This window comes from Pan troglodytes, chromosome 14 (genome assembly GCF_028858775.2).
Source record: "Pan troglodytes isolate AG18354 chromosome 14, NHGRI_mPanTro3-v2.0_pri, whole genome shotgun sequence".
Classification (NCBI taxonomy): domain Eukaryota; kingdom Metazoa; phylum Chordata; class Mammalia; order Primates; family Hominidae; genus Pan; species Pan troglodytes.
Window position 1 is genome coordinate 55,917,282 of NC_072412.2, and position 26,175 is coordinate 55,943,456.

General features: G+C 39.8%; 1 long non-coding RNA gene across 3 annotated transcripts in view; it reads left to right on the forward strand.

Moving 5' to 3' along the window:
- The first annotated feature begins 8,470 nt into the window (after window positions 1-8,470).
- Window positions 8,471-26,175, forward strand: part of LOC104001837 (uncharacterized) — a 262,940-nt gene continuing 245,235 nt past the window's right edge. For 2 of the 3 annotated variants that reach the window (XR_008538815.2, XR_001708725.3), the window contains exon 1: window positions 8,471-8,618. This is a non-coding gene — a long non-coding RNA (uncharacterized LOC104001837). The remainder of the gene's footprint in view (window positions 8,619-26,175) is intronic. The other variant, XR_008538816.2, reaches the window with a different exon arrangement.

The window sequence follows — 26,175 nt, forward strand, 5'->3', positions numbered from 1 at the left end:
ATTGTTTATATTTGTGAAATCTACCATACTTGTCAGTTTCTAGTTTACAGATTATATAAGGAAATCACTTACATCCAAAATACAATCTTTGCCAGTACACCAGCACAACCTCTTGGGAATCTTGAACTACACATATACTGAATTGATACTGCAAATCAAGTCATTTGCCCAAATGGAAGGATTTAGGGATAAATTCAGCCAACAGTTACATGCTCAGATTCAAGAATCTGAAATAACCACTATATTGTATAGCTAAAAATAAAGCAGTTTGCACAACACTTGGCATTTTCAGTTGACCTAGTCAATACTAGCTAATAATTTTTATAATTCTTGAGTGAAGTGAGTTTTTTCTTTATTTTACATGTACAACTGGAATCCTGAAAAGTTAATAGATTATCTTTTACCTAAGTACTATAGTAGGTAAGGTAGTATTGATAGTCTTTTACTGAATCTACAAATATTTTTTTCTTGAACATGACATAATTTTAACAGTTTTATTGAGACATAACCAACAAACAATAAACTGCACATACATATAGTGTACAATTTGATGTTTTAACATATGTATATTCTTATTAAAACTACCACCACAATCAAGCTAATAAACCCACTACTCCTAAAAGTTTTCTTGGGTCCTTTTGAAATTCCTTTTTCCTAGGTAACCATTGATCTTTTTTTCTGTAACTACACATTAACTTGCATTTTCTAGGATTTTATATAAAGTGAAACATACAGCATGTAATCTTTAAAAAAATCTCTTTTCTTTCAGTCAGAATACTTATTTTGAGACTCATCAATGCTGTTGAATATATCAATAATTCACTCCTTTTTATTGTGGAGTAATATTCTATTGTATGATTATATCACAATTTCTTTATCCATTCACTTAATTATGGGCATTTGGGCAGTTTCCAGTTTTTTGCTGTTACAAAAAAAAAGCAGCTATGAATATTTCTGTACAAGCCTGTATATGAACATATTTATTTTCCTCTTAGGTAAAAACCTATGAGTGGAATGGCTGGAACATATGGTAGGCGCATGTGTAACATTTTCGAAATTGTCAAACTGTTTTCTAATGTGATTGTGCCATTTTACATTCACACCAACAGTGTATGAGAGTTCCAGTTGCTTCACTTCCTTAACATCGCTGGGTGTGGTCAGTTTTCTAAATTTTAGCCATCCTAATAGATTTGACTTCATGCTTTATTGTAGTTTTCATTTGCATTTCCCCAAAGACTAATTATGTTGAACATCTTTACATGTGCTTATTTCCAATTGTCTACCTTTGGTGAGGTGTCTATTTGAATGTTTTATTTTTTTAATTGTTTTTATGTTTTCTTCTTAATGAGTTTTAAAATTTGTTCTTTGTGAGATATGTAGTTTATAAATATTTTCTCCTAGTTTTTGCTTGTCTTCTTATTCTCTTGTCAAAATTAAAAACTTCTGCTCTTCAAAAGTCTATTGAGTTTCAAATTATCATTTTTTTTCTTTTATGGGTTGTTCATTTGGTGTTATATCTAAGAAATCTTTACCTATCCTGGGATCAGAGAGACTCTCTAACAGAAGTTTTATAATTTTAGGTTTTACATTTAGGTCTATGTTTCATTTTGAATTAGTTTTTATATACAATTTAAAGTATGGATCAATGTTTATATTTTTGCATGTGGATATACAATTGTTCCAGCACAATTTATAGAAAAGCTTATTATTACTTCCCTGACTTACCTTTGTACTTCTAGCAAAAATCAATTGTTTGTATATGTGTGGACCTATTTATGGACCCTCTATTTTGCTCCACTGATCTATTTGTCTATCCTTATGCCAGTGCCACACTGTATTGATAACTGTAGTTCTATAATAAGACTTGAAATCAAGGCATGTAAGCCCTCCAGTGTTGTTCTTTTTTCAAAGTTGCTTCAGTATTCGAGGTCTTTTGCATTTCCATATGAATTTTAGAATTAAATTCTCAATTTTTATGGAAAAATTTACTTTTGACTATTGAAAAATTGAATTTTGATTGAGATTGTGTCAAATCTTTATAGATCAGTTTGGAGAAAATTGACATCTTAGCAAAATTGAGTCTTCTGAGGTTGCTCATAACCTACCTTATTGGACACAACAAGAAAGAATGGCACTGCCAATGCTGTGCAGCCCCCACTCTGCCCTTAGTATGTCACATGTGGCATCTGATGTTCAGGCTGAGCAAAATGTCAGTGTCAAGTCATATAATAAATTAGTCACAAATGAGCTTAATTCCTTGCCTTCTAAAAATAAAAATAAATAGAAGATTAAGTTATAGTATTTTCTTCCTATACCCCAGTGTATCATTTTTTCCCGACTTAGTAGACCACTAGTAAAATGCCTTTCTACCTCTAAGATGCTAGAATAGAAAAAAAATATTGTTCCCTGCTCATCACAATGATCAAAATTACCTTGTATTTTGTGATGACTGCTTTGGATTTCCAAGGCAGTAGCCACCATGTCTCACCTCATGCCCTGCATGACTTAAGGGAAAGAAGAGATCATAGACAACATCTGGCTGTCTAGTAAGTAGAGCTTGACAGTGTCAGAAACAAGATGCGATGCAGCTATTACTTTGTTAGCTATAGTGCTCTGATTGTTATTTGTTGATGAAAGCTGTGGGAAGAAATGGCAATGCATATAAACAGGAGAAATTTAGTTATAATTTATGCTTCTTTAGAAAATGCCAGCAGCAAACATCATTTCTAAAGCATTCAAACCACCTATGACTAATCACAGGATGACCAATGTTCCCCTTGTGAGGTGGTAATCAAGTGCGTTGAAGACATTCCACCTAATTTTGAGCATTTTAAAGCAGTATGATGCCATGATTCAGATTTTCCTATTGCAGGTGTCCACAATATTTCCAAATTTATGATATTTTGGAGCCTATGCATTTTTCCCTATGGGCATTGATGACCCACACTGAGTAGAATGAGCAATGTGGGTGTTGGATTGCTGGGCAATTCTTATGCTCCCTGGAGGGATCCCTTTCTCAATTGCCACGGCAGCTGTTCCAAACCTTTACATTCATTAACATCCAATAAATATTGATGGAAGCCTTCTCCATAACAGAAACTGTACTCCCACCTTCTACCTATGTTTTCTTCATTTTTAGCAGATAAATCAAATTTTTAACTTTTCAACTACACTTTCTCCTTCTACTTCCAAATGTGCCCATTGTCTCACATCTTTTTACTTCTATCCTTTCTATCTCTCAAGAAGACGCATCCTTCTCAAATACATCCTCACCCCCTATTCTCATTCTGGCTGATCTCCTGTGTCTCTAGGAACTTTGTTCAGATATTCTGCTTCCTCTTATTTTCCATCTTTTCAACTGGACCCATCTTTCCAGATTGCAAATCTGATAGTATCTCCCCGCCAGCCTCCCCACTCCCACACACTAAACCCTGCAGTGGTCACTAGTACTCTTAGGATATATTGAGAAAAAATTATTCCATTTGGCCTCCAAAGCCCTACATAGTCTGGCTTCTGCCTGCCTCCCCATTCTTACTTTTTTTTTTTAGACAGAGTCTCACTTTGTTGCCCAGGCCAGAGAGAGTGCAGTGGCACTATCTCGGCTCATTGTGACCTCCACCTCCGTGGTTCAAGAGATTCTCGTGCCTCAGCATCCTGAGTAGCTGGGATTACAGGCGTGCACCACCACGCCCAGCTAATTTTTGTATTTTTAGTAGAGACAGGGTTTTGCCATGTTGGCCAGCTGGTCTCAAACTCCTGCTCTCAAGTGATCTGCCTGCTTCAGCCTCCCAAAGTGCTGGGAGTACAGGCATGAGCCGCCATGCGCAGCCTCCATTCTTATTTTCACTCATTCCTCCTCTCTCTGCTCTACACATACTGGATTTTCAATCCCTGAAACACATCTTGGGGTTTCTCCTATCACAGGGCCTTGCACAAGCTCTTCCCTCTTTACTTAAGTTCCACTCATCTTTGCTGTCTTACTTAAGCATAATTTCTGTAGGAAAACCTTCCCTGACAAGTTGTTATTCTGCCAGTTTTTTCCCTGTAGACTCCCATGGCTTGATTTATGTCTTATTCTTAGAATTTGCCATAATTGACATATTCTATTTAGTGAGAATGATTATTTGATTAACATCTGTCTCCCTCACTAAGGTATAAGCTTCGGGAGGGCAGAGGCTTGTCTTGTTGTGCCCACCACTTAATAACAGAGGCTGGGCCAGGTGCAGTGGCTCACACCTGTAATCCCAGCACTTTGGGAGGGTGAGGCAGGAGGATTGCTTGAGGTCAGGAGTTAAAGACCAGCCTGGCCAACATGATGAAATCCCATCTCTACTAAAAATACAAAAATTAGCTGGGCGTGGTGGTGCCTGCCTGTAATCCCAGCTACTCAGGAGGCTGAGGCACATTTTCTTCCTTCACTTTTTTCTCTTACTACTCTTCTCTCTTCCTTCTTTGTTTTGTTTACTATCTTTTTTCTCTCTTTTTATCACTTTATCTAATAAACATTTATTGGGCAAATGAATGAAATGCTAGTTTTCCTGAGGGTTTTCTGGTTTTTGACTTTTTTTTCTCTTTTTCGTCTGCCTCCTTTTCCTTTGTAATCTTATCCAACACCATGGCTTCACCATCATCCATATCCATAATGCCCCATGATGTCCAGACCTGTATTTTCAACTGATTATCTTCCTGGAATTGTCCTCTAGTTACTTAAACTCAACCTAACTCAAACCAAAGTCGTTATCTTCCTTAAATATTTTTCTTCTGCTTAATCCTACCCTTTGTAAAGTTTGCCACTACCCATTTCAAACGGCTTAAACCCAAAACCTAAGGTCATTTTTCTTCCTTTTCCACAAATACCAAATTCTGTTGATGCAAATGAAATGTCCCTTTCCAAAATCCCCACTTATATGCCCCTAAGTACTATTGCCTAGTTTTGTTCTTCTCTAACTTTTCCAGAAGGAGAACTCTTTTATGTAAGAGGAATATGTAAAAATTATGACATGAGGTGGACGGAAGGGAGCTGCTCTAGCTGAAGGTGGGAGAAGGGATCTGAAAGCAACCCCTTGCCCACTGAGGTGGTACCAGAAGTTGGTATAGTTTGAAAGCTACTAGCCTACGTTACTGCAACACCCTTAAAAAAAACTGCTTTTACATTTTTTTCACATGTAAAACACAGAAATAATAGAGATTTATGAAATATCTACTATGGGCTAGGCATTGTAGCAGGTGCTGTGAATATAATGGTGATTGAAATCAATATAGCCCCTGCTCTCAAAGAGGTTATATCTAACAGGGATGGCAGAGAGAAAAAAAGCAATTATAACCAAGTGAAGTAAGTGCTATGATGTGGGTGGCAAGGAGCTGCGGGCTATGTAGGAGAAGACCTAATGTAGTGCAGGGACAGGTTGGGGGTGGACCACGGGTAGCTTCCTACAGGAAGAGACTGTTAGGCTAGGACCTAAAAGATGAGTTGGAGTTCAGCAGGTGAAGAGAAGAGAAGACTGTTTGAGGCAGAGGAAACAGCACTGTTGGTTGTTCCAAGGGAGCTAGCTCAGCACTGTAGGGAGAGGAGCGGGAGTGTAGAGTGAGTATTCACGTCAGGGCTCATCTTTAGCTTAAAAAGAACCAGGGAACTCTGGAGAGTCTAGTTCAGAGTATAATGCTTTCTCCATCCCTCTCTTGCCCCGTCTCGCCTGGTTTCTTCTTTCGGCTTTGGTACTCATTGGGATTAGTTCCTCACTGCCAAGCTTGAAGCCAATAATTTGATCTGAAGCAGACGACTTTCAGCAAACCACCGGAAGCCTCCCTGCTCCCCATCTCCATGCGACAACCTCAAATAATTCAGAGCTGTGTAAACCTTGAAACCACCTAAGCCCCACCCAGAGACCTCATAACTCTTAAAAAATTCTTCCTCAAACAGAGGAATTTCGTAGGCTTGTTTGATCTTTTTATGTTGCTGTTTTCAGGATATAACTTTTCTCTTTTCCTCTCAAGCCCGGGCTCTAGGCAGTTTTCCAAGAGAAGAGAGGTCTGGATACTTCAGCCAGTCTCAGGGCACACATCAAGGCAGAGATGAAAATATAGGTGAATAGTCTGGGATATCTTTATGAACACTTCTTAGATGACTTGGCTGAAATCTTTCTCTTACATCAGAACTCAATGGTTTTAACAACTCAGTTTGATAAAAAACATTTTCTTTAGCAGTCATGTTACAGTAATTAACATGTAACCTTGGGAACTCTATACATGATTTAATTCCTCTTTGAACCAATTTTTCCTAGTTTTGTAGACATATCTTGGGTTTCTTTCCAGGTACAAGAAGAGTTTTAAGAATGATGGTCATATGGATTTTCTGTTTAGCAGAATTCTCTATATTTTGAGTATCTTTACCCAAAGGTTAGTATTAGACAGACAGTGAAATGAAAATTAAAATGGAAATAATAGTACAATAGGCCTGCATGTTCTTATCTGAAACTTTTGTGGCCAGATATATTTAATAATTCAAAATATCTGAGATATTAGAAAGATAATATGGTGCCTATATTACATAATATTATAGGTGGGGTCTGGAGTGTGATCACACATAACATGTCTGATATGGAATATCTGAATATCCACACTGCATAGCATAGCCTCATGTTAGTTCACCAAATGAACTTTGGTGCCACACTTAACAAAAATACCTTAGTTTCCAAAGCATTTTGGATTTTGGAATTGCTGAGAAGTAATTGTACACCTGTCCTTGTCTTGCTTCACTGAGAGAGTTGCTGTATCAAGGGTGTTTAATCAGAAAAATGTTATTTCATCATAAAATGTTATTTTATAGCCTAGCCTAAGAGCATTGGAGAATCTTTGTCCCCCCCTTTTTTTTTGGCACATGTCTGTTTGCAAAATCTTTTTTGGTTATAATTAAAGTAATTCCTCTATTGGAAGTTCAATATACTATTCTATGATTTGAGTCATTATTTTGCTTTCAGTCCACCAGCTGCTGTTTGCCAAGCTGATTGGCTTTCCAATATATATTTCATTTACTATAGGTTGCAGGGGTATCTCTTTCCAGATGATCTATTGGACATAGTCCTTTATGCCTCTATTACTTGTTTTGAGAAACTTTTCCTAAGTTAGTTGTTTAGTTGACTGTGTTGGTCCGGTGGGCATCTCAGATTTATTTGTCTAGAAACTATGCTACCTGGAGGCATAGAAAGAGTAAAGTACTTGGAATACCCAGAACTCCTGGATTTGCATTTCATTTCTGCTTCTTTCTAGCTATGGTGGTGATGGCTTACAATCCATTGAACTTGTCTGAGCCTTAATTTCTCAACTTCAAAATGGGGATTAATAATAACAGCTTTTGCTACTTCTCAGGCATAATGTGAAGTAAAATGAGAAGAGGTTGGTGCAAACAAGAAGATACAGTGCAATTCACATTCAACGAAAGGGAACGGTCTAAATGCAAGGTCTATATGCACTTAAGGTGTTTTTATTGATAAATATTGGGTTACATGGCTTTACTTCTGCTCAGATCTGGATAGGGACCATTTATTGAGTGGCTGCTGTATCAGGAACCACAGGAGGCAACCTCGATTAATCCCAGTAAAACCCCTTTGAGGTGGCTGCCATCATTCTCTATTTGAGAGAGGATAGAGACCTGACCAAGGTCACATCACCACTTAGCGCCTAAGCCAGATTGAAAACCAGATTTGTTTGATGGTAAAGTCAGCACTCCATTTTAATTGCAAAGACTATTGTGCAATGGTGAATGTTTTGTGGTGTTTTTTTGTGTGTTTTGAAAATTGAGAACAAGATGGGATTCATAACAAATTAGATAGTTCACTTTTCTTATATGTAAATTCCAGACAGTAGCAATAAATCACACACTTTGGATGCTCAGGGGAAATTAGTTATAATTTAATGCTTTGGAAAATCATTATTTATCCCCCTTTGTGGTAGAATTTATTCTCAACATCCTTATAAATAAACAAAATGTTTTACTAGCTAAAAAAAATTACCAATCCATTCTTTCTTCACAAGGCATGGAGACAGTAGAACAACGGCATTTTTCTTTACTATCCTCTTGGCCTAATTGTTCGCTTGTCCTGAATCAGTTACTGAACTGAGAAACCCAGGTAAGCTTCCCATAGCATTCTCCTTTCTTATTTCTAGTATTTGGTTCAGTCCGCGATACTCTTTTAGCCATCGGTGACTGCTCTTACTGAGACTGTGGCTGTCCTCGCCCAGAGTTGAGGTAGGGGTAGGTTGGGGATGGGAGGATCACTACTAAGCACTGTGGAGTCTATTTGAGTCCCTGGCAGTATCTGTTCGATATGGTCTGGCTCTGTATCCCCATCCAAATCTCATCTCAAATTTTAATACCCGTGTGTCAAGGGAGGGACCTGTAATCCCCGCGTGTCAAGGGAGGGAGGTGATTGGATCATGGGGACAGTTAACCCCATGGTGTTCTCGTGATAGAGAGTGAGTTCTCACGAGATCTGATGGTTTTGTAAGGCAGTTTTCCCTGCTCTTGTTTACTCTCTCTCACCAGCATCATGTAAGATGTGCCTGCTCCCGCTTCCGCCATGATTGGAAGTTTCCCGAGGCCTCCTCAGCCATGTGGAACTGTGAGTCAATTAAATCTCTTTTCTTTATGAATTACCCAGTCTTGGGTATGTCTTTATAGCAGTGTGAAAATAAATGAATACACTGTCTATCTGTCTGTCTCTCTCTCTGTTATTTAAGATCAGAACAGGACTTACTGTATGACAGAAACACAGCTGAAGGGGTGTTAAGAAAGTCCGGAGCTTATGAAGACGTTCCCTGACCTCTCATTTTTGTTAACTGGGGCTTCATTCCAGAGAATAAGAGCTTCTTTATGGGTTCAGACACTTCTGGCTGCAATTAGCCGATTGTTAATTTATGTCTGAGTGTTGGAGGCTTTAGTTAGATAAAATATTTAAAGGATTTAGTCTCAGTGAAAAGAACTTTAAGTAAGAATGGCTTTGAGGAAAAGAGAAAAGTTAGATTCCAGCTTTCCTTCTGGGTGCTGACTATGGGGAGTGGGGAAGTAGGCTATGAGATAATAAGAGCTTTATTGTCAATTGTTGCATTCTTTTAGAGGCCCCCACGACTTTAGATTTCCTTAATATCTTTCTCCGTTTATAGTTAATTTAAAAAAATATTGAGCACTTTATATGTGTCCACGCATTCTATTGCCCTGGAGCAAACTCTAGTGATCAGCACGTCCATAATCCTTGCTCTTATGGAACTCACAGTCTAGTGGGGAACTACACAAAAACACTGCAAAGTTGTAACCAATGTTTATGGTTTATGGTGTTATGAGCGTTGAGGTTGTTAGGGAAGACTGTTTTTGTGTGATGCCTTCATCAGTGTTGGGGTTGCTATAGCCCATTTTTTTGTGGCTATCAGCTTTAGATACTTTTATTAGGTCTTAAAAAGAATATTCTAGTAATTAATCATATAGATTGTAGATGGGTTGCTGGATTGCATTGATTTTTAAACAGATATATATACACACACACATACATGGAAGCACACATACATATAAGTATATATATATCTGTGTATATGTTACATGTGTATATATATGGATACACATATATATGGGTGTGTGATTACATAAGCAATGTAAAGTGATTGTAGAGAATTTGGAATATCATACAACTACAAAAAAATTAAACTTACCCGGAAATAATTAATGTTAATGTCTATCTACATACCTATCTCTAGTCTTTTTTTCTAGACATACATAGATTTAAAAATATAATTTGGATCATATTGCAAAGATGAGTTTGCATTTTCATTGAATCACGACCATTTCTCTTGTCATAAAATAATCTTTAAAGGAAATTTTTTTACTTCATTATACTCTATATTTCTATCAGAATTTATGTAATTATTCCTTTATTGAACACTAGTAATGTGTCCCATTTGCTACTATAAATAATGCTGTGAAGTGCAAGTTTCTGTAGTTTATGACAATTTTCTTTTTTTTTCTATTTTTTATTTTGAAACATTTTATTTTATTTTTTTCGATTCTTTTTTTATTTTATTTTATTATTATTATACTTTAAGTTTTAGGGTACACGTGCACAATGTGCAGGTTAGTTACATATGTATACATGTGCCATGCTGGTGTGCTGCACCCATTAACTCGTCATTTAGCATTAGGTATATCTCCTAAAGCTATCCCTCCCCCCTCCCCCGACCCCACAACAGTCCCCAGAGTGTGATGTTCCCCTTCCTGTGTCCCTGTGTTCTCATTGTTCAATTCCCACCTATGAGTGAGAATATGCGGTGTTTGGTTTTTTGTTCTTGTGATAGTTTACTGAGAATGATGATTTCCAATTTCATTCATGTCCCTACAAAGGACATGAACTCATCATTTTTTATGGCTGCATAGTATTCCATGGTGTATATGTGCCACATTTTCTTAATCCAGTCTATCATTGTTGGACATTTGGGTTGGTTCCAAGTCTTTGCTATTGTGAATAGTGCTGCAATAAACATACGTGTGCATGTGTCTTTATAGCAGCATGATTTATAATCCTTTGGGTATATACCCAGTAATGGGATGGCTGGGTCAAATGGTATTTCTAGTTCTAGATCCCTGAGGAATCGCCACACTGACTTCCACAAAGGTTGAACTAGTTTACAGTCCCACCAACAGTGTAAAAGTGTTCCTATTTCTCCACATCCTCTCCAGCACCTGTTGTTTCCTGACTTTTTAATGATTGCCATTCTAACTGGTGTGAGATGGTATCTCATTGTGGTTTTGATTTGCATTTCTCTGATGGCCAGTGATGGTGAGCATTTTTTCATGTGTCTTTTGGCTGCATAAATGTCTTCTTTTGAGAAGTGTCTGTTCACGTCCTTTGCCCACTTTTTGATGGGGTTTTTGTTTTTTTCTTGTAAATTTGTTTGAGTTCATTGTAGATTCTGGATATTAGCCCTTTGTCAGATGAGTAGGTTGTGAAAATTTTCTCCCATTTTGTAGGTTGCCTGTTCACTCTGATGGTAGTTTCTTTTGCTGTGCAGAAGCTCTTTAGTTTAATTAGATCCCATTTGTCGATTGTTTATGACAATTTTCTTAGGCTAGATTTTGAGAAGAAAAATAACAGGGTCAAAGGGAGTGAAATTTTAAGGCTTGTGATATGTATTGCAAAATTGCTTTCCAAATAGGTAATATGAATCTAGCTCCCATTAGCAAAGTACGAGAGTGATTATTTTATTGGTTACCCTGTCATTGCTGAATATGATTATTGTTAATTAGATGGTTGAAAAATATTATCTTCTTTTTATTTCTATTCTGGTCTACTAGTGGAATTAAATTCTTTTTTTTTTTTTCTTTGAGACAGTCTCTCTCTGTCACCAGGCTGGAGTGCAGTGGCGCAATCTCGGCTTACTGCAACCTCTGCTGCCCAGATTCAAGCGATTCTCCTACCTCAGCCTCCTGAGTAACTGATTAAATTCTTTTTTATACAGCTATTAGTAATTAGTACTTTTTTAATGAATCTCAGTTTATGTTCTTTGCTCGTTTCTTTATTATGGTTTTTAGTACTTGTTTCATAAAAACTTTTTATTTATTAAGGATGCCAATAATTTGTCATATGCAAAGTTTTCCGAGTTATTTAACAGAAGTTTCTAATTTGTATGTAATTAGATCTACTTGTCTTTTCTTTTTGATTTCTAGCTTTTATATGCTCAGAAAGTCCCTATCCTATTAATCAGATATTTTGTCTATGTGTTTGAAAGCTAGATGAATTTTTAATATGGTGCCCATAAGATACTTCAGCAACCTGGTGCAGTGCCTAATAAATACGGCACTTGGGGACATGATGTGTGGTTACTAGAAGTTTGCCTAATAGTTAGATCTCAATAGTCATTGGTCACTGGGATGAATATTCATTAAACCATGTTTTGAAAGAGGAATAAATATTACCCAGTCAAACAAAAGGGAGAAGAATCTTCCAGATAAGGGACCCATGACATGAAAGGGTACCGAGGGAAGAAACCAAAACCATGATGTGCAAGGAATGCCTGCAGTAGGAGCTCAGCATACATGGTAGGGAAGGTGTTAGTTAGGCATGGCCAGATCATGCAATTTTCAGGCCATGATGAGAAACTTAACTTTACATAATAAAAAATGAGAAATCATTACAGGGGTTTAAGTAGGAAAGTGATGTGGGCCATATTGACATTGGGAAATTTAGGTACATTACTTCAGTTTACTAAAAATAGTGGAGAAGAGAATTGGAGTAGATGAGATTTGAGTCCTGGCAATCCATTAGGGAAAAAAGCAAGTTACACTTAGCAGCATTTAACAAGTGTGGGCTGGGCATGACGGCTTACATCTGTAATCCCAGCACTTTGGGAGGCCAAGGCAGGAAGATTGCTTGACACCAGGAGTTTGAGACCAGCCTGGGCACCATAGTGAGACCCCTTCTCTACAAAAAATACAAAAAGTTAGTTGGGTGCCTATAGTTCCAGCTACTTGGGAGGTTGAGGCAAGAGGATCTCTTGAACCTAAGAGGTCGAGACTGCTGTGAGCTATGGTCATGCCACTTTATTCCAGCCTGGGTGAGAAAGTGAGACACTGTCTCAAAAAAAAAAAAAAATGTGGAAGGTAGTATCATTTGAGCTAGAGAGGAATACATTCAGGAGATATTTAGATGGTAGAATTTTTCCACTTCCCCTTGATCCTCAAAGGAGGGCCAGGCTCATGCCTGTAATCCCAGCACTTTGGGAGGCTGAGGTGGGTGGATCACCTGAGGTCAGGAGATTGAGACCAGCCTAGCCAACATGGTGAAACCCCATCTCTACCAAAAATACAAAAATTAGCTGGGTGTAGTGGGGGGCGCCTGTAATCCCAGCTACTCAGGAGGCTGAGGCAGCAGAATCTCTTGAACCCAGGAGGTGGAGGTTGCAATGAGCCAAAATCATGCCATTGCACACCAGCCTGGGCGACAGAGTAAGACTCTGTCTCAACAAAACAAAACAAAACAAAACAAAACAAAACAAAACAAAACAAAACACAAAGAACACAGCATAGCATAGAGAAAAAAAGATCTGGATTGGAAATCTGAAGCCTGGCTCCACCACCAGCACCATGATCTTTACTAGTTACCGCCCCTCTTTGGGCCTCTGCTTCCTTATTTGTATAAGGACTTTCTGAACTAGATGATCTTTCAAGTGTCTGGCAGTTTTAACACTTCTGTGTTCTTGTAGTTTTAGGCACCAGCTTAGTGTTTCGAAACTGTAAAATAGCCTGAGAAATCTTGTGAAAATAGGAACTTGCACTTTTCTAGGATTTTTGTTTCCTGTTTTTATAAAATTTGAGCTAGTGAGGACTAGATATCAGGATGAGCCCCTGCCTGCCTCTTGGCCAGCTTTGTAGAGGGGTTTCTGATGCCCAGAGGAGAGGCAGTTTGAGTAAGGGCAGCCGACAGCAAGCATGGAGCTCGCACACAGCTCTCTCACCTTCCAGGCGTGGCTCAGTGGCACCATCCTTGTGGCCTCCTGTCTTGTGACCATGAGCAGACACGCTCGAATATGATGGCCATGTAGCCAACTAACTACAGCTGTTGGAAGCTCAAACCCGTGGTTCAAATCCATTGGCAATTTTGGTAAAATCTAGGGTTTGGCTCATTCAGTCTAACAATGCTCACCCGACTGTGTGGCCAGTAATTTACCAAAAACAGTATAGCTTGTTGCCATTTTCATCTTTAGTGGAGGCAGAAAAATGGAAGGATATAGAAAGAGAAATGTCTCGCCTTTCAGAAGCTCCTTGCTCTTTGGTATTTAGTTTGCTATTTTCTGTCATTTTTGTCTTGAGTCATTAGAGTTGGGTTTCTATTCTGCTGTCTGCCTTGCAATGTTATCTAAGGAATCTATAAGCAGCTTAACCCTGTCAAGGGAAGATTGTACTAAAACAGCCTGTTCAGGAAGCCCCGGAATTCCACACTTCAAGCCATTAGCTGTGTCTTGCTTACATGAAGCTTATCACGCCACCCTCAGAAAATTTCCATCTTATCATGGGCGGCATTGTAAATAATGGAAAAAACTGTCTGAAACTGTTTGAATGTTTTCTTAGATTATTTGGAAATTTCCAGCTTTGTGCACTAGACAGAAGACCTTTGACCTCTGGGATGACAGCATAAAGGCGAGGTATGCCTTCTCTTACTTAGCCAGGGAGGGCCCATAATGACTGTGCAGACACTTTCTATTATTTTTGTCATGAAGTCTCTGAATTTAGTCACCGAGCCTATGGGAAACAAATTCGCTTTAGGAAAAAAAGCTTAGCAAGAAGAATTCATTCCTCAAGTGTAACACCTTTTTTTTTTTGAGATGGAGTTTCGCTCTTATTGTCCAGGCTGGAGGGCTGGAGTGCAAATGGAATGACCTTCGCTCACTGCATCCTTGCCTCCCAGGTTCAAGCAATTCTCCTTCCTCAGCCTGTGGAGTAGCTGGGATTACAGGCACCCACCACCACGCCCAGCTAATTTTTTGGTATTTTTAGCAGAGATGGGGTTTTACCATGTTGGCTAGGCTGGTCTCAAACTCCTGACCTCAAGTGATCCGCCTGCCTTGGCCTCCCAAAGTGCTGGGATTACAGGTGTGAGCCACCGCGCCCAGCAAGTGTAACACTTTTAAAAGTCTTTTATTTATCTGCCTATAATCTTAAGAGTGAGTTTTTAATTAAATTTTGTCACTGAAAATTTATTATTCCTTTAGGAAGCAATTTTGTGGGGGGTGCTTAGGTTAATATGTAATTATATACTTAAAATTCTTCTAGGTTCATTTAAAGATAAAGTAATATATCAGTTATTACAAGATGCCAAAGGCTAAAACATGCAATTTTCTCAGTCCAGCTCACTTTTTGTTTCCAAAGCCCTTTGCGTGCATTAACAATCTTTACACATTATGAAGTCACTGTCACCATTTAGCCCACCTTTGCATCATGGGCTAAAATGGATGCAAAGGGTTGGTTAACTCAAAGCCATGTACTTTATTCCACCTAAATTTTGTTCATTCTGTTATTCAACCTGAAATATCCTTTCCCCTCAATTTCTGCTCTTGAAAATTGTATTTGTCTCTTAAGATTCAGATCAAATATTACCTTTCCTTACCTCCTAGGGTAGATTTCTAAAGAAAAGGATCTGTGAACATTTAGGAAAGCAAGCAGTGGTCACCAGGAATTTGTGTGGATTGCTGATAAAGAAGTCATTCTGCACTAACTTCATCTCTTCTTTGGCATTATGGCTCATCTGATAAATAAATGCAATAGACATATCTTTGGATTTCAGTAAGTCTTTGATAGAGTCTCTCTTGATAGGCTTTTGGTCTATCAATAGTACAATTAGGGGGATTAGTAACTGGTTAAATGGCTAAAGCCACAAATGACTGAATAATGGCTTTTGGCCTGTGAAATGTTTCCCGTGAAATGCTGGCATGCATTTGTCCTTGGCCTTGTCTTAGAGAAAAAAATTATTAATGATGAATCAGTCAGAATAGATGTAGATAATGTTGTAGTATTGAAGACCCCCCCACCCCATCCCCACTGCCAATTTAGTGGTTTAAAACAATAAATATTGATTTCTCTCACACTACTTGTTCATCTTGAGATGATGGGGGCTGGATGGGTGGGGTCTTTGCTTTGGGTTATTATTGCAGTCATTATTTGGAACATCGTTGGTTGCCAAGGCCGTGTGAAAAGAGATGGTGAGGAAGCCCATATGGATGCACAATCATACACACCTCAAGCGAATGGGTGTGCAAGGTGGCAGTGTGCCTGCAAGGAGAGAAATGCCATGTTTGTGAAAAGCCCTAATGACCACCACACCCATTGGGATGGAGACAAGGTGTTGGTGGATGACACAAAATTAGGTGTATAGTGAATAGGATTTTCCCTCAGAGGACCTGATAGGAGGTTCTGAACTTTTTCAGTAATTATTTAGATGACTCTGGGCAGATCACTTAACTTTCTTCAGTCTTGGTTTCCTTACCTATAAAATAAGACCATCAATGATATTAATGTGTCTGGGTGATGGTGAGGTGCTGTCTGGCTGGTACTGGTGTCTCTGAGCTTGGAGTCAGGTTTCTCTATTGGTGCTTTATTCTTAGATGTATAAAAGATGTTAATTGTAAAATTTTTATTATGAATGGTACCATTATCAATTTTTAAAAATTGGCTTTTTAAAGTTTAATGTAATTTGTTTTGAATTGTATATTACATTTGTCTGATATATTTTTGCCAAACTTAAAAAACAATGTGTCAAATCTCTTATAGATAGCTCATTGTTATTTATTCAGTCTGAAAGCCTTTTTCTTTTTTAGTGCAGCCATTTGATTCATTTATATTTATTCCCAGCACTTTAAATTAATTTTTCTTTCAGGCATCTTAACTTACACTTTCGTGTCTATATTTCCCTTTTATTCTGATTTGTGCTGTATATACTACTTGCTTTGCACTTACCTCTCTGTAAACATCCTGATTTTCAATCTACAAATATATACCTTAAATAAAGAAAACCCTAACTCATAAAGCTCATCTTTTTTGAAATATAAAAATCAAGAATAAAAATAAGCATTTATGACTCCAAATTTTGAATGCTGAGCTATGTGGGACTTTAAAAGTTTAATGTGTGATTATAAATGCCACATTTAATTTTTTAAAGTGGTCAATATGTATCTCTTTATAAAATATTTTTCTTTTTTTCTGTTAAGATTTGCAGTGATTATTCAGACCTATTAAGCTGGTGCAAAAGTAATTGCGTTTTTTTGCTATTACTTTTAATGGCAAAAACCATGATTACTTTTGCACCAACCTAATATATCTGTAATTTAACAGGTTTTAATGCTTCCTGATAATCCTTTTTAGTTACAACTTCTCTCTTCTTGAGTTCTTTTTTGTTTTATTTTGTTTTTGTTTTTTGGGACAAGATCTCACTCTGTCGTCCAGGCCGGAGCACAGTGGTGCGATCACAGCTTGCTGCAGCCTTGACATCCTTGGTTCAAGTGATCCTCCCACCTCACCCTCCCCAGGAACCATGCCTGGCCAAGTTTTTATGTTTTTTGTAAAGACTGGGTTTCATCGTTTTCCCCAGGCTGGTCTCGAACTTCTGGGCCCAAGTGATCCACCATCCTCGGCTTCCCAAAGTGCTGAGATTACAGTCATAAGCCAATGCACTTGGCCTCTTCTTGGGTTCTTAATTGCATTTCATTTCTGTGTACTAGGGACTGTGTACTGCAGGAACTTTATTCAGAAAGATATTAGGAGATTTTCTGAGCCTCTGCATCTGAGGATGCCTTTCTGCTGTCTTTCTACAAGAAGATCAATGACTATATATGAATTCTTGGGTCATACTTTTTTTCACTTAAATTCCGGAAATGCTGCTCCATTGCTTTAGTGTCTAGTGCCTTGTATGAAGTTGGCATGCTTTGCCAAGCTTATTTAAAATTAGAGTTGCCGAGGATAAGTCTAAAGTTGACTTTTGATCCTTTGTAGGAAAAGCAGCCACCTCCCATTCTCTAGGCCTAACCAGTCTCTGGGGCCCCTGGCATTTGTCCTGCCCCAGGTGCTGCTGTGACGACCAGCTTTTTGTGGCCTCCAGTGGACTTCATATGGACATAGCTGACCATGCCTTGCCTTGTCAGTCCCACATCCCTCACCTTCGGACCTGGGCTTCCCTGATGATACAGAGGCACTGGATATCTTGAGACTTGCTCACCATGACGTATGTGCACCCAGAAATGCATGGAAGTTTACATCACCAGGGGAACATTTTTGGCCAACACGAGGTGGGGAGGTAGTGGGTAAAATGTTTTCCCTTCCTTCTCAGGACAGAATTGCCATGGCTCAAAAGGCCCCATGAAATTTTGAGAAATCTGTTATGCTTGATACTAAGGATACCTTGGATATTTGCTCTTCCTTGCTCTCTTCCTTTCTCCCAACTTCTGCTTCCCTGGGGTTGTTTTACACCCACCAAAATAATAGCACCTAAACCTTTGCCTCAGGCTTTGTCTTTACAGAAACCCGGGCTAAAACAACAGGTAACAAAAACAGGTGGTTTTTGCTTGAATACTTCTAGAATTTTTTCTTTGTTTTTGGAATTTAGAAAATTTACTAAAACAAACTAGGTATAAACTTCAAAACTGCTGCCTGGATCATTGTGAGAACTCTCTACATCCAGACTTGGATTTAAAAAAAAAATCAGGATAGTTTTTTCTAGTATTTTATCTATTCGTACTGTTTTATTGTTTATTTTTAGAAATGCTTATTTTGGTTAAATCCTTACTCAAATATATATAGACATTTGAATAGTTCTGCTTTTACCATGGCTTCTCCTTTTGTTCACAGATTATGTGCTTTTGTATTTTATTAGCAACATGAAGAATGTGTTACAATTGTTTTCTTCTTTGTGCTTGCAATGTGTGCTTTAGAAGGCAATGAGTCCCTCAGAGTCCTCTGGCCTTTCTTCTCATCTCTGTGCTTGGGAATGTTTCCACATGCCCAGGTTTATTCTCCTTTACTTATCCATGTGAAGAGAGGTCTGTGAAGTCCCAATTTTTAAGAACAGATAAGACACAGGAATTGCTCAGTGGGGCACAGTCTCACTTTGGTAAGGTACAAAGGGTGCTGTCTGGGGCTCAAAAAAGGACTGAAAAAGACGCATGGAGGGTGCTGAGTTGGCAACCTGGAAGAGGGGGTGGTGCTGGAAGAAGTGGCTGCAGCTGTGGGACCTCATTTCATGGAAGCTGCTCTTGAGCCCCTGCGGCCCAGATACCTGGGAGAAACAGGGTCCTGGGAGAAAAGGCTTACTCTTTTGCCTTCGATCAACAAACAACAGTTTCCTGGACCACGAGCAAACTGGACCAGCTGGGAGCAGGTAGAGACAGATGTATGGGTAGAGGGAAGTCAATATACCTGTAGTTTCCTGCAGAAACAGAACAGTCTTAGGGCAGTGCAGGATGGAAAGACACACTCCAGAGCCTGAGGCACCAAAGCGGAACAAGCATAGGGGCTGGCTGCCTGCCGTAGATCCGGGGGGATTATTTAATGTTGTATTGGAATCGAGAGTGCTGTAATTTCTAAGACTTTATGTTATTGCATGGACAATTTTTCTCATTTTATGGTATTTCCTTTGTTCATGTAGCTGATTTTGGTGGGGTGGTTTTTAGAATGTTCTCTTGTTTGTTAGCTAGAAGCCCAAGGGCATTTCTTTGTCCCCAAGGACAATGCTCCAATCCAAAGGATTTGCATTTAGGAATTTCAGGCACCAGTTGGCAAACAGGGGAATCTGTGAGCTCTCCTGCCCGAATTCAGGATGGACCTAAGACATTTTAGAATCCAGCCTTAGGTGAGACCACTAGGTGAGTTTCTGAGAAATGATCCCGGCAGCCGACCAACTCAGTCTCTGCAGCCTTGTAACACATTTGCTAGATTCAAGCACTCTAGTGAAACACAAATACACATTATGTAGCAAACAGAATTGGGATAGGTTACGCAGAGCTAAGGCATTAAACATCCCCCTTCCCCCCCGACTCTGCAACGATTCTAATAGCCAGGCACAAGCAGCGTCAGGATCTATGAGTAGCAGCTGCAGCGTTTAAAGAAACATCAGCTTCTGCACGTGCGTTCGTGGCGGGCCTGTCAGTGTGCTTTTCAGCCACACCTGCTTGCCCAGATGGTGGCCTCTGTGAGCGGCCTCAGCTCCTTGAGGAAGGACAGTCCCGGATTGTTTCACAGAGGTTTACTGATGGGAAAATAACCACCCATCACCTCAGGGAACATTCTCACACATTTTCTTTATCATGCATTAAAAAAGTTACCAGTTTTTCTTTTTTTCCCCGTAAGACACCAGAACTTCAAGTCTTTTGCAATAAGCCTGGAACACAAACCCATTCATTGGTTCCAAAGTGGATTTGCACAGTCTCCACGAAAACTGCCAGGGGCTAGGTGGGCCCTGGTGACCCAGGCCAGGCCACTGAACCAGAGCTGGCTCTGGGATTTGAAATGACGTCCACTCCTTGTGCTGTTTGGGCTAAATCTAAAAGGGTAGCTCAGCTGCCTGTGTTTTTTGACTCTGGGAAACTCTTTTCCCTCATGACTTTCCCAGCACAGCCTTACCTCTGTTCCTACACAGTCTCCTTCATGCGTTCTTTTCTGGGCCCTGAAATGTTCCTGTCTTCAGAGCCATGTCCTTGGCCCTCACCCTTTCCCCCTCAGCACTTTTCTGGGGTCATCCAGATTCCTGACTTCCATACCTATGCTACTGCCTCCCTTTGGGACATCTCCTGGGTCTCCTACAGCCATCTCAAACTTCTGTTGTCCTCTGTTTTCTGCCTCAGTTACTAATTTCCATGTCTCCCAAAAGTTGACTTCATGCCCCAGTCTCCTCCTGGGATTATGGGTCTTTCTTTGTTCTAGCCTTTTCTCCTCTCTCCTTGGTTTTTCACTGTTTGCAAAACTTTTCTGCTTTTTCATCTGGAAAAATCCTTGCTTAAAAACAGTCCTGCTCATAGGCTAAAACCTTTGTGGAACTTCACCCAACCCCTGCTTCCCATGCTGGAATTAATTGCTGCTTTTATTGGTAAAATAAGCATGACCTAGAACCTGCTGGATGCCAAGGCACTAGGGACCCTCAGAGTCTGGTGTGGGGGATGGACCGTGGTTAGTTAGCATTTGAAGCAGTACAATAAAGATATGGCCGAAGAGCTGTGGGAATACAAAGGAGGGAGTCACTAATGCTCCATTTTAGAAATCCCCATGTAGGGGAAAATTAAATCAGAGAGATGGGAGCAGCATGTGTCCCTAGGTGACATCTATGGTCCACTCCAAGCAGCCGTGTTTCAAATGCAGATCTGCACCTGGCAAGGCTTTCTTTTTGTTTACCTCACCTAGCCACCAATCCTCCCTTACTTCCAAACACATCTATCATCTATTATTTCCATCGTGAGGTGCCACAGAGCAAAGACAGTATCATTTCTCCTTTTTCCTCTTTTGAGATCTCAGCATGAACTCATGGCTATAATATCCTTAACTCCTTCAACATGACATTATGATGTTAGCAAAAACTATGCCTGAAAAATAAAAACAATCTTAAGTGGCACCCACTCATAATGAACTTCTGGGTTCTGCACCCTTTACAGACCTTCTGATCAGAGATTGTCCCTCTGCCCTGGGGTCCTTGCATTTCTTTCCTGTGGGCTTTGTTGTTTACCACATGCTGTTCTGATCATGCTATCTTTCATTTAAATAGAAAGATAGCATGATGATGAAATGAAAATGATCCTAGGGTTGCTGTGAGTGTAGGATACACCAGTACCTGATGCTCACAGTTTGACAGGTCAGATCAAATTGTTATTCCAGAGCTGAGGGGAGAGACCAGGCCTCCTCTGGGAACTGGGACAGTGAGGAGAAACAAGCATCTGGTCACAGCCCCATCCCATGGACTCTGTCAGGGTTTAGGAGCTAACTTGCAGGGTGAACCTGTGGACAGTGAATTTTAGAGATAGAAGGGAGTTTGGCAATAGTCTAGTCTAACACTATTATTTTACAGATGGTGACATGGAAGCTCAGAGAGGTAAAGACGTGTGTTTATGGTTCATGGAGGATTCGTGGCAGCCAGTGTGGAAGTCAGTGTGCCTGAGGCCCTCCCTGTTTAGTGGTGTCCATTCCACACTACACTGTCATCCCTGGAGCTCTGCTTGTTGTTGCTTGGAGCTATGAGCTTTGGTCATGAGTACAGCCCTATGGGGTAGATATATCCTAACTTATGGGTGAGGACACAGAGGTGTAAAGAAAAAGAAGTTGCCTAAGATCACAGGGAATCCTTCTAAAACTGGACAGTCTCACCTACAAGATGGGAATAGAAATACCAATTGATGGAATTATAAGAAATTATGGGTATAAAATTTGTCAGGATATCATGAGCTATTAATTCATATGTTTTTTTCTTCACATTTCCTTTCAGCTTGTGACATTCTTTTATTTAGATAGCTAGATTAGAGGGAATCAGAGAGAATTAAGCCAGGGACAAAAGAAGTCACATTCTTCCTTCTTAGTTTTAAAAGTCTTTTTTTATGGCTGCATATTCCATATGGAATGTGCATATAACAGTATTCCATGGTGTATATGTGCCACATTTTCTTAATCCAGTGTATCATTGATGGACATTTGGGTTGGTTCCAAGTCTTTGCTATTGTGAATAGTGCTGCAGTAAACATACGTGTGCATGTGTCTTTATAGTAGCATGATTTGTAATCCTTTGGGTATATGCCCAGTAATGGGATCGCTGGGTCAAATGATGTGTTCTGATTCATAGGTGGGAATTGAACAATGAGAACACTTGGACACAGGGTGGGAAACATCACACATGGGGGCCTGTCATGGGGTGGGGGACAGGGGGAAGGATAGCATTAGGAGAAATACCTAATATAAATGACAAGTTAATGGGTGCAGCAAACCAACGTGGCATGTGTATACCTATGTAACAAACCTGCATGTTGTGCACATGTACCCTAAAATTTTAAGTATAATAATAATAATAATAAAGTCTTGGTCCTTGCTGTGGATATTAGCCTGTTTTCATCTCTCAAGAGTTCTGAGGCCCTTCCTATTTTGGGGATTCCTCCATCACATGAGTCTTGGTGGAAGGCAGGGTCCTATCTCCTACTTGAAAATATATGGGGCTGGATGTTCCATTTTTTCATAGAACAGATTTCCAGAACAGAGAAGTGACAAAGCCCTCTGGGTAAGGAAGATGGGGTAGAGAATTGGAGAGGATGGTGGCGGGATCTCAGAGAAGGCTGTGTGTCTTGCCCCTCCCTCTCATCCAGTGGAGTTGGCTGTAAAAGGGAATGATGTCAGAACATACTGAGAAGTCTGAGTTCAAGGCTAGAGGGGATGTGTGCAGTATTCTCCTCTGGAGCCCTGGGAGAAGGCTGCCTCCCATAGCATCCTCATGGAGCCAAAAGTGCTTACAAACACTATCTCAGTGATATTTCTTTCTTTCTTTTTTTTTTTGTTTTTGAGATAGAGTCTCACTCCTTCCCCCAGGGTGGAGTGCCGCGGTGCAATCTCAGCTCACTGCAACCTCCACCTCCCGAGTTCAAGCAATTCTCCTGCCTCAGCCTCCTGAGTAGCTGGGATTACAGGCGTTTGCCACCACGCCCAGCTAATTTTTGTGTTTTTAGTAGAGACAGGGTTTCACCATGTTGGTCAGGCTGGTCTCAAACTCTTGACCTCGTGATCTGCCTGCCTTGGCCTCCCAAAGTGCTGGGATTACAGGCGTGAGCCACTGCGCCTGGCCAACATTTCATTTTCAAATGTTAAATTAACATATATGTTCTCTACTGACCATGAGAATTCTTAAGATAACTGTGTGGCAGGTTTAATGTAATGGACAAAGAGTGCCAGCCTGCTGTTGGACTTCAACTCTTTTGGGCATGCTGAGGCCAAAAAGTCAGACATAAAGACTTAAGTCAGTCGTCCAAAGACTGGCAGCTTGATATCATGCAGGCAAGTTATCCAGATGACTGAATTTTGTCTTTTTCTGCTTGTGTTTTGGGATATAGCTGTTTATGTATGTTTGTATGTTCTGTTGTGTTTCTGTCAGGCATGAGTCACTAAATTTTACATGAGCTAAATCCTTCTTGGAGATGTGTTCAGGCTCAGAGCTCAACTTTGTGGCAAATTCTGGCTTCTTGGTGCTAGCATTCCAGGTGCTGATTCTGTTTCTCATCTCTTCCTGATGCCACACCCCTTCCTGTTCTTATGCCTCCTGCCATGTGGTTAGAGAGTGATGGGCTGAAGAGGTTAGTCCCACAGACGCCTGGGCACCAGCCCTGCCTCAGCAGCACCTGCTATTTTTTATTTCTTGTTTTTCCCAACCTCAGCCCCTGGCAAGTACCATTCTACTTTCTGTCTCTGTGAGTCTGACTACTCTAAGTACCTCATCTAAGTGGAATCATGCAGTTTTTGTCTTTTTGTGACTGGCTTATGTTACTTAGCATAATGTCCTCAAGGTTTATCCATGTTGTAGCATGTGTTAGCATTTCCATCCACTTTAAGGCCAAATGACATTCCTTTGTATGTATACACCACAGTTTGTTCATTCATCCATTAGTGAACATTTGGATTAAGGACTACAACTTACACGTGAGTGCAATATTTGGGGAGGCAGTGTGTGTGTGAGGGAAAAACACCATGAACTTTATGGTCAACAGGCTTGGGTTCCAGTCATGGCTCTGCTGCTTATTAGCAAAACCTTGAAAAAGTTACTTAGCCTCTCTTTAAAAAATTTTTTAAAAATTTAAAGTATATCTTGAATGCAAAAGAGAATGTAAATGTCCATGTCCAGTTTGGAGAGCAATAATATAATAATACAAAAATAGAGCAAGCAGCCATATACTGACCACCCAGACTAAGAAAGTGAACATTACTCGGACCTTTGAAAGTCTTCAGTACCCCTCCTGGTTGACTCTTTTCACTTCTGTCCTGAACTAGTATCCTAAATTTCATGCAAATTAGTCTTGTGTTTTTCTCTGCAGTTTTACCATACATGTAGATCTCTAAACAATGTATTGTTTGATTTTGGGGTGCTTTTTGGACTTTATATTAATGAAATTTCACTGTTATTTTTCCTTTAAGCTTTAATTTTTTGAGACTCACCCTTGTTGAAATGGATAGCTATAGTTGATTCATTTTTATTATTCTAAACCCTCCCTCCCTCCCTCCCTCACTCCCCCCTCCCTCCCTCCCTCCCTCCCTCCCTTCCTTCCTTCGTAGAAGGTAGGCTCCTGCCTCCTACTTGAAAATATATGAGACTTCCTTCCTTCTTTCCTTGTTAATTTTTATACTACTGTAAACTATGCTGTCATGAACTTTCCCACACATATTTCCTGGTACATGCATGAGAGTATCTTTAGGGTATCTCCATAGGAGTGGAATTACTTGGGCTTAGGGTAATTGCATGTTCAACTTTATTAGGTATTGCTCAGTTGTTTCCTAAAGTGGTTATCCCAAGTTGTTCTCCCACCAGGAGTGCATGAAAATCTCCCTTGTGCCACATCTTTGCCAACATCTGCCATGACTTTAAAAATCTTCTGTCAATCTAGTGGATGTGAAATGGCTTTACCTTCCCTTTAAAAATATTTAGTCTCAGCTCTTCTTATTGTGCACTTCTGTGGCGATGAGTGCAGTGTATGTAGTGTACCAACGAGAATTATTTTAGAGCAAGATTATCCTTCCATGAACGAAGCTGGTGGAGCATCACAGATAGTAACTCTGTAGAGATTCCTATTATTGATGAGAACCAATACTAATATAAACATTGACTAATTCCTAAGCTGACTTCTTGCCTTCCCCCAGGAGTAAAAGGGATTTTTTACTGGTCCCCAGCTCCAAATCCTGGTGTTAGGCATCGAGAAGTATCAATCAGGCTTCTACTGGAGACATCACGAAGGATGCAGAAAATACAGGTCATCACCTAATCATAAAAGGGAGGAGATGATCTGCCGAGTTCCAGACAAAGGATAGATACTTTCCTGTATGTAAATCCCTGCAATATACTCTTCAAGGTAGGGGTAACAGCTGATATAGAGGTAACATTCTTAAGGACGGAGAACCAGACCCAGAGTTGAGTCAGTCATGTAAAAATATATTTTAGTTCTGACTGTTCCAAATACTGTCCTTGAACACAAAATGAATATACAAGGTTCCTGCCCTCAAGAGTTTTATACCCAGTCTGGTAGAAAAAAACAGATGTGAATACATCTATAATTGCATTTTCATATGTTAAGGGAGATGCATGATAGAGGTATATTATAGATACAGGGAAGGCTTCTTAGAGAAGGAGACACTTGAACTGAGCCTTGAAGGATCCATAAGAGCTTATCAGGCAGCAAGAGGGACATTTCAAGTAGAGAAGACAACATGAGCAAAGTAACAGGACTGTGAAGGAGCATTTTATTTCTCAGGAGTTCCAGGAGTTCAGTAGCTGGTGAAAGGAGAAAGAGGATTTTTGGAGTCACAGGCAGGAGATAGATCTTGCAGGACTTGTATGAGTCCAATGCAAGGAGTTTGAGCTTTATGGGAGCCTTTGATAAAGCAGGAGGATAACATGGTTAGATTTTGGTTCTAGAAAAATCACTCTGATG